We start from the raw sequence: 7,498 nt of genomic DNA on the forward strand, positions 1-7,498 counted from the left end.
GGTGGTGTGCAAAGTGAGAGGGTTAGGGAAAATGATTTGGTAAACAGAGAAGAGGTAGTAAAAGCTTTGCGGAAGATGAAAGCCGGCAAGGCAGCAGGTTTGGATGGTATTGCAGTGGAATTTATTAAAAAAGGGGGTGACTGTATTGTTGACTGGTTGGTAAGGTTATTTAATGTATGTATGACTCATGATGAGGTGCCTGAGGATTGGCGGAATGCGTGCATAGTGTCATTGTACAAAGGCAAAGGGGATAAGAGTGAGTGCTCAAATTACAGAGGTATAAGTTTGTTGAGTATTCCTGGTAAATTATATGGGAGGGTATTGATTGAGAGGGTGAAGGCATGTACAGAGCATCAGATTGGGGAAGAGCAGTGCGGTTTCAGAAGTGGTAAAGGATGTGTGGATCAGGTGTTTGCTTTGAAGAATGTATGTGAGAAATACTTAGAAAAGCAAATGGATTTGTATGTAGCATTTATGGATCTGGAGAAGGCATATGATAGAGTTGATAGAGATGCTCTGTGGAAGGTATTAAGAATATATGGTGTGGGAGGCAAGTTGTTAGAAGCAGTGAAAAGTTTTTATCGAGGATATATATATATATATATATATATATATATATATATATATATATATATATATATATATATATATATGCAGATAAAACCACATGGAAACGGAAAATACGGTGTCAAGCTCTGTCGTAGATCAGATCATCAAGACAGAGTACGTACAGGTTGAGAGAACCAGAGTGTTTGTCCCTGTATCAGGTCATCTTATTCATATACACCATTTTGATCCATGCTGACATCCCTGTTATTGTGGGATTGTCTCTTTTTATCCAATATAGTAAGGATGTCGGTACGAATCAGAATGTTTGTTTATATAAATCAGATAACTTTAGTATAAGTGAATTTTTTTTTTTTTTTTTGGACATGTTTCCCAGAACACAGGTGAACCTGAGCCTGTAACATGAGAGGTGAGGTCGTCGAGGGTGACTTGTGCCTTAATTCTTTTATCTGCTTCTTGACTCAGTTGTCTGCCCCTTGCCCAATCGCGGTTCTTATATTCTGATTTTTATCTATCTGCCTATCTATCTATCTATCTATCTATCTATACATATATATATATATATATATATATATATATATATTTTTTTTTTTTTTTTCATACTATTTGCCATTTCCCGCGTTAGCGAGGTAGCGTTAAGAACAGAGAACTGGGCCTTAGAGGGAATATCCTCACCTGACCCCCTTCTCTGTTCCTTCTTTTGGAAAATTAAAAAAAAAAAAAAACAAGAAAGGGGAGGATTTCCAGCCACCCGCTCCCTCCCCTTTTAGTCGCCTTCTACGACACGCAGGGAATACGTGGGAAGTATTCTTTCTCCCCTATCCCCAGGGATAATATATATATACATATATATATATATATATATATATATATATATATATATATATATATATATATATATATATATACATAAGCCGCATAAGGTTGGTTCCTCGGGAACCATGTGATCATTTCTGTCCTGAGCTACTGGATACTATAACTGAAGGACAAATGGTTGTGGTAACAAATTTATTATGGAAGTTTGAGTACATCCCAGGAGAGCACACTGACAACTTGGCTGTGGGTGTTGGTGGCTTTTGGACTTAAGGTGTGTATTTAATTGACATAACACATTATACAGAAATATGAAATGTAGAATCGAATACCAGCTTAAGGTAATGTAGAACAATCAGGCTCAAGAGGATATATTGTCAAATATCTATACATATATATATAGGTATATATATGTATGTGTGTGTGTGTGTGTATGTGCGTATGTATGTGTGTGTGTGTGTATGTGTATATGTATATATATATATGTATATTATCCCTGGGGATAGGGGTGAAAGAATACTTCCCACGTATTCCTCGCGTGTCGTGGAAAGCGACTAGAGGGGACGGGAGCGGGGGGCCAGAAATCCTCCCCTCCTTGTATTAACTTTCTAAAATGGGAAACAGAAGAAGGAGTCACGCGGGGAGTGCTCATCCTCCTCGAAGGCTCAGAGTGGGGTGCCTAAATGTGTGTGGATGTAACCAAGATGTGAAAAAAGGAGAGATAGGTAGTATGTTTGAGGAAAGGAACCTGGATGTTTTGGCTCTGAGTGAAACGAAGCTCAAGGGTAAAGGGGAAGAGTGGTTTGGGAATGTCTGGGGAGTAAAGTCAGGGGTTAGTGAGAGGACAAGAGCAAGGGAAGGAGTAGCAATACTCCTGAAACAGGAGTTGTGGGAGTATGTGATAGAATGTAAGAAAGTAAATTCTCGATTAATATGGGTAAAACTGAAAGTTGATGGAGAGAGGTGGGTGATTATTGGTGCATATGCACCCGGGCATGAGAAGAAAGATCATGAGAGGCAAGTGTTTTGGGAGCAGCTGAATGAGTGTGTTAGTGGTTTTGATGCACGAGACCGGGTTATAGTGATGAGTGATTTAAATGCAAAGGTGAGTAATGTGGCAGTTGCGGGAATAATTGGTATACATGTGGTGTTCAGTGTTGTAAATGGAAATGGTGAAGAGCTTGTAGATTTATGTGCTGAAAAAGGACTGATGATTGGGAATACCTGGTTTAAAAAGCGAGATATACATAAGTATACTTATGTAAGTAGGAGAGATGGCCAGAGAGCGTTATTGGATTACGTGTTAATTGACAGGCGTGCGAAAGAGAGACTTTTGGATGTTAATGTGCTGAGAGGTGCAACTGGAGGGATGTCTGATCATTATCTTGTGGAGGCTAAGGTGAAGATTTGTATGGGTTTTCAGAAAAGAAGAGTGAATGTTGGGGTGAAGAGGGTGGTGAGAGTAAGTGAGCTTGGGAAGGAGACCTGTGTGAGGAAGTACCAGGAGAGACTGAGTACAGAATGGAAAAAGGTGAGAACAATGGAAGTAAGGGGAGTGGGGGAGGAATGGGATGTATTTAGGGAATCAGTGATTGATTGCGCAAAAGATGCTTGTGGCATGAGAAGAGTGGGAGGTGGGTTGATTAGAAAGGGTAGTGAGTGGTGGGATGAAGAAGTAAGAGTATTAGTGAAAGAGAAGAGAGAGGCATTTGGACGATTTTTGCAGGGAAAAAATGCAATTGAGTGGGAGATGTATAAAAGAAAGAGACTGGAGGTCAAGAGAAAGGTGCAAGAGGTGAAAAAAAGGGCAAATGAGAGTTGGGGTGAGAGAGTATCATTAAATTTTAGGGAGAATAAAAAGATGTTCTGGAAGGAGGTAAATAAAGTACGTAAGACAAGGGAGCAAATGGGAACTTCAGTGAAGGGCGCAAATGGGGAGGTGATAACAAGTAGTGGTGATGTGAGAAGGAGATGGAGTGAGTATTTTGAAGGTTTGTTGAATGTGTTTGATGATAGAGTGGCAGATATAGGGTGTTTTGGTCGAGGTGGTGTGCAAAGTGAGAGGGTTAGGGAAAATGATTTGGTAAACAGAGAAGAGGTAGTAAAAGCTTTGCGGAAGATGAAAGCCGGCAAGGCAGCAGGTTTGGATGGTATTGCAGTGGAATTTATTAAAAAAGGGGGTGACTGTATTGTTGACTGGTTGGTAAGGTTATTTAATGTATGTATGACTCATGGTGAGGTGCCTGAGGCTTGGCGGAATGCGTGCATAGTGCCATTGTACAAAGGCAAAGGGGATAAGAGTGAGTGCTCAAATTACAGAGGTATAAGTTTGTTGAGTATTCCTGGTAAATTATATGGGAGGGTATTCATTGAGAGGGTGAAGGCATGTACAGAGCATCAGATTGGGGAAGAGCAGTGTGGTTTCAGAAGTGGTAGAGGATGTGTGGATCAGGTGTTTGCTTTGAAGAATGTATGTGAGAAATACTTAGAAAAGCAAATGGATTTGTATGTAGCATTTATGGATCTGGAGAAGGCATATGATAGAGTTGATAGAGATGCTCTGTGGAAGGTATTAAGAATATATGGTGTGGGAGGCAAGTTGTTAGAAGCAGTGAAAAGTTTTTATCGAGGATGTAAGGCATGTGTACGTGTAGGAAGAGAGGAAAGTGATTGGTTCTCAGTGAATGTAGGTTTGCGGCGGGGGTGTGTGATGTCTCCATGGTTGTTTAATTTGTTTATGGATGGGGTTGTTAGGGAGGTAAATGCAAGAGTTTTGGAAAGAGGGGCAAGTATGAAGTCTGTTGGGGATGAGAGAGCTTGGGAAGTGAGTCAGTTGTTGTTCGCTGATGATACAGCGCTGGTGGCTGATTCATGTGAGAAACTGCAGAAGCTGGTGACTGAGTTTGGTAAAGTGTGTGGAAGAAGAAAGTTAAGAGTAAATGTGAATAAGAGCAAGGTTATTAGGTACAGTAGGGTTGAGGGTCAAGTCAAGTGGGAGGTGAGTTTGAATGGAGAAAAACTGGAGGAAGTGAAGTGTTTTAGATATCTGGGAGTGGATCTGGCAGCGGATGGAACCATGGAAGCGGAAGTGGATCATAGGGTGGGGGAGGGGGCGAAAATTCTGGGGGCCTTGAAGAATGTGTGGAAGTCGAGAACATTATCTCGGAAAGCAAAAATGGGTATGTTTGAAGGAATAGTGGTTCCAACAATGTTGTATGGTTGCGAGGCGTGGGCTATGGATAGAGTTGTGCGCAGGAGGATGGATGTGCTGGAAATGAGATGTTTGAGGACAATGTGTGGTGTGAGGTGGTTTGATCGAGTGAGTAACGTAAGGGTAAGAGAGATGTGTGGAAATAAAAAGAGCGTGGTTGAGAGAGCAGAAGAGGGTGTTTTGAAGTGGTTTGGGCACATGGAGAGAATGAGTGAGGAAAGATTGACCAAGAGGATATATGTGTCGGAGGTGGAGGGAACGAGGAGAAGAGGGAGACCAAATTGGAGGTGGAAAGATGGAGTGAAAAAGATTTTGTGTGATCGGGGCCTGAACATGCAGGAGGGTGAAAGGAGGGCAAGGAATAGAGTGAATTGGAGCGATGTGGTATACCGGGGTTGACGTGCTGTCAGTGGATTGAATCAAGGCATGTGAAGCGTCTGGGGTAAATCATGGAAAGTTGTGTAGGTATGTATATTTGCGTGTGTGGACGTATGTATATACATGTGTATGGGGGGGGGTTGGGCCATTTCTTTCGTCTGTTTCCTTGCGCTACCTCGCAAACGCGGGAGACAGCGACAAAGTATAATAAAAAGATAAATAATAATATATATGTATATATATATATATATATATATATATATATATATATATATATATATATATATATATATATATATGATTGGTTCTCAGTGAATGTAGGTTTGCGGCAGGGGTGTGTGATGTGTCCATGGTTGTTTAATTTGCTTATGGATGGGGTTGTTAGGGAGGTAAATGCAAGAGTCTTGGAAAGAGGGGCAAGTATGAAGTCTGTTGGGGATGAGAGAGCTTGGGAAGTGAGTCAGTTGTTGTTCGCTGATGATACAGCGCTGGTGGCGGATTCATGTGAGAAACTGCAGAAGCTGGTGACGGAGTTTGGTAAAGTGTGTGGAAGAAGAAAGTTAAGAGTAAATGTGAATAAGAGCAAGGTTATTAGGTACAGTAGGGTTGAGGGTCAAGTCAATTGGGAGGTGAGTTTGAATGGAGAAAAACTGGAGGAAGTGAAGTGTTTTAGATATCTGGGAGTGGATCTGTCAGCGGATGGAACCATGGAAGCGGAAGTGGATCATAGGGTGGGGGAGGGGGCGAAAATTTTGGGAGCCTTGAAAAATGTGTGGAAGTCGAGAACATTATCCCGGAAAGCAAAAATGGGTATGTTTGAAGGAATAGTAGTTCCAACAATGTTGTATGGTTGCGAGGCGTGGGCTATGGATAGAGTTGTGCGCAGGAGGATGGATGTGCTGGAAATGAGATGTTTGAGGAAAATGTGTGGTGTGAGGTGGTTTGATCGAGTAAGTAACGTAAGGGTAAGAGAGATGTGTGGAAATAAAAAGAGCGTGGTTGAGAGAGCAGAAGAGGGTGTTTTGAAATGGTTTGGGCACATGGAGAGAATGAGTGAGGAAAGATTGACCAAGAGGATATATGTGTCGGAGGTGGAGGGAACGAGGAGAAGAGGGAGACCAAATTGGAGGTGGAAAGATGGAGTGAAAAAGATTTTGTGTGATCGGGGCCTGAACATGCAGGAGGGTGAAAGGAGGGCAAGGAATAGAGTGAATTGGAGCGATGTGGTATACCGGGGTTGACGTGCTGTCAGTGGATTGAATCAAGGCATGTGAAGCGTCTGGGGTAAATCATGGAAAGTTGTGTAGGTATGTATATTTGCGTGTGTGGACGTATGTATATACATGTGTATGGGGGGGGGGTTGGGCCATTTCTTTCGTCTGTTTCCTTGCGCTACCTCGCAAACGCGGGAGACAGCGACAAAGTATAATAAAAAGATAAATAATAATATATATGTATATATATATATATATATATATATATATATATATATATATATATATATATATATATGCTATTCGCCATTTTCCGCATTAGCGAGGTAGCTTAAGAACAGAGGACTGGCCTTTGAGGGAATATCCGCACCTTGGCCCCACTTCTCTGTTCCTTCTTTTGGAAAATTAAAAAAAAAAAAAATGAGAGGGGAGGATTTGCAGCCATCCCCCAGCCGCCGCAGCCCCCAGCCAGCCCCCGCCCCACCCCGCCCAGCCCCGCCGCCGCCCCGCCCGCCCCCCCAGCCCCCCAAGACCAGCCCGCAGCCGCCCCAGCCGCCCCCCCCGCCCCGCCGCTGTGCCAGCCCCCCCCCCCAGCCGCCCGAGCCCCCAGGCCGCCTCCCCTTGCAGCCCCCCCCGCCCCCCGCCTTGCAGCCCCTCCCCCCCCGACCCGCTCCTTTCCCTTTTATCTCCTTCTACGACACGCAGGGAATACGTGGGAAGTATTCTTTCTTCCCCTATCCCCAGGGATATATATATAAAAATATATAATATATATAATATATATATATATAGATATATATATATATAATATAATATATATATTATATATATTATATAATATATAGTGGCTGTGTATTGGGTCCAAGTTAAAGGAAAGTAATATTTTGTGCTCGTCGACATTTTCGTATTAAAAAAGGCGCGCAGTCAAAGGCTGAAAGATTTATTGTATCAGTCCTTGTAGCTTTCACACATCTTACCGTTACCAGCATTTACCTGAGTTAACCACCGCTCCACCAGGCAGCTGGCACTAACTGGTTCCCATACCATAGTTGGTGGAACGCTCTAAATCCTTCCCCACTGGGATGTTAGGCTGAGTTCGCCACAGCTGGAAGGAACCTATGTATGTCCGTGTTTGATGAGTGGATAGGGGCTGCCATAGAATAAACAGATGACCTTCCTCCTCCATTTGATCACCAAGACACTGCTGGACTCGTACCGTAACCCACATATTCACTTCCACCCTCCACATGAACCTTGTTCCTTGACACGACAACCCAGCCGCTACAATCAACCCAAAAATAAAAATCTCCACTTC

Source organism: Panulirus ornatus, chromosome 47 (assembly GCF_036320965.1).
Source record: "Panulirus ornatus isolate Po-2019 chromosome 47, ASM3632096v1, whole genome shotgun sequence".
In the NCBI taxonomy this organism is placed as follows: Eukaryota; Metazoa; Arthropoda; class Malacostraca; order Decapoda; family Palinuridae; genus Panulirus; species Panulirus ornatus.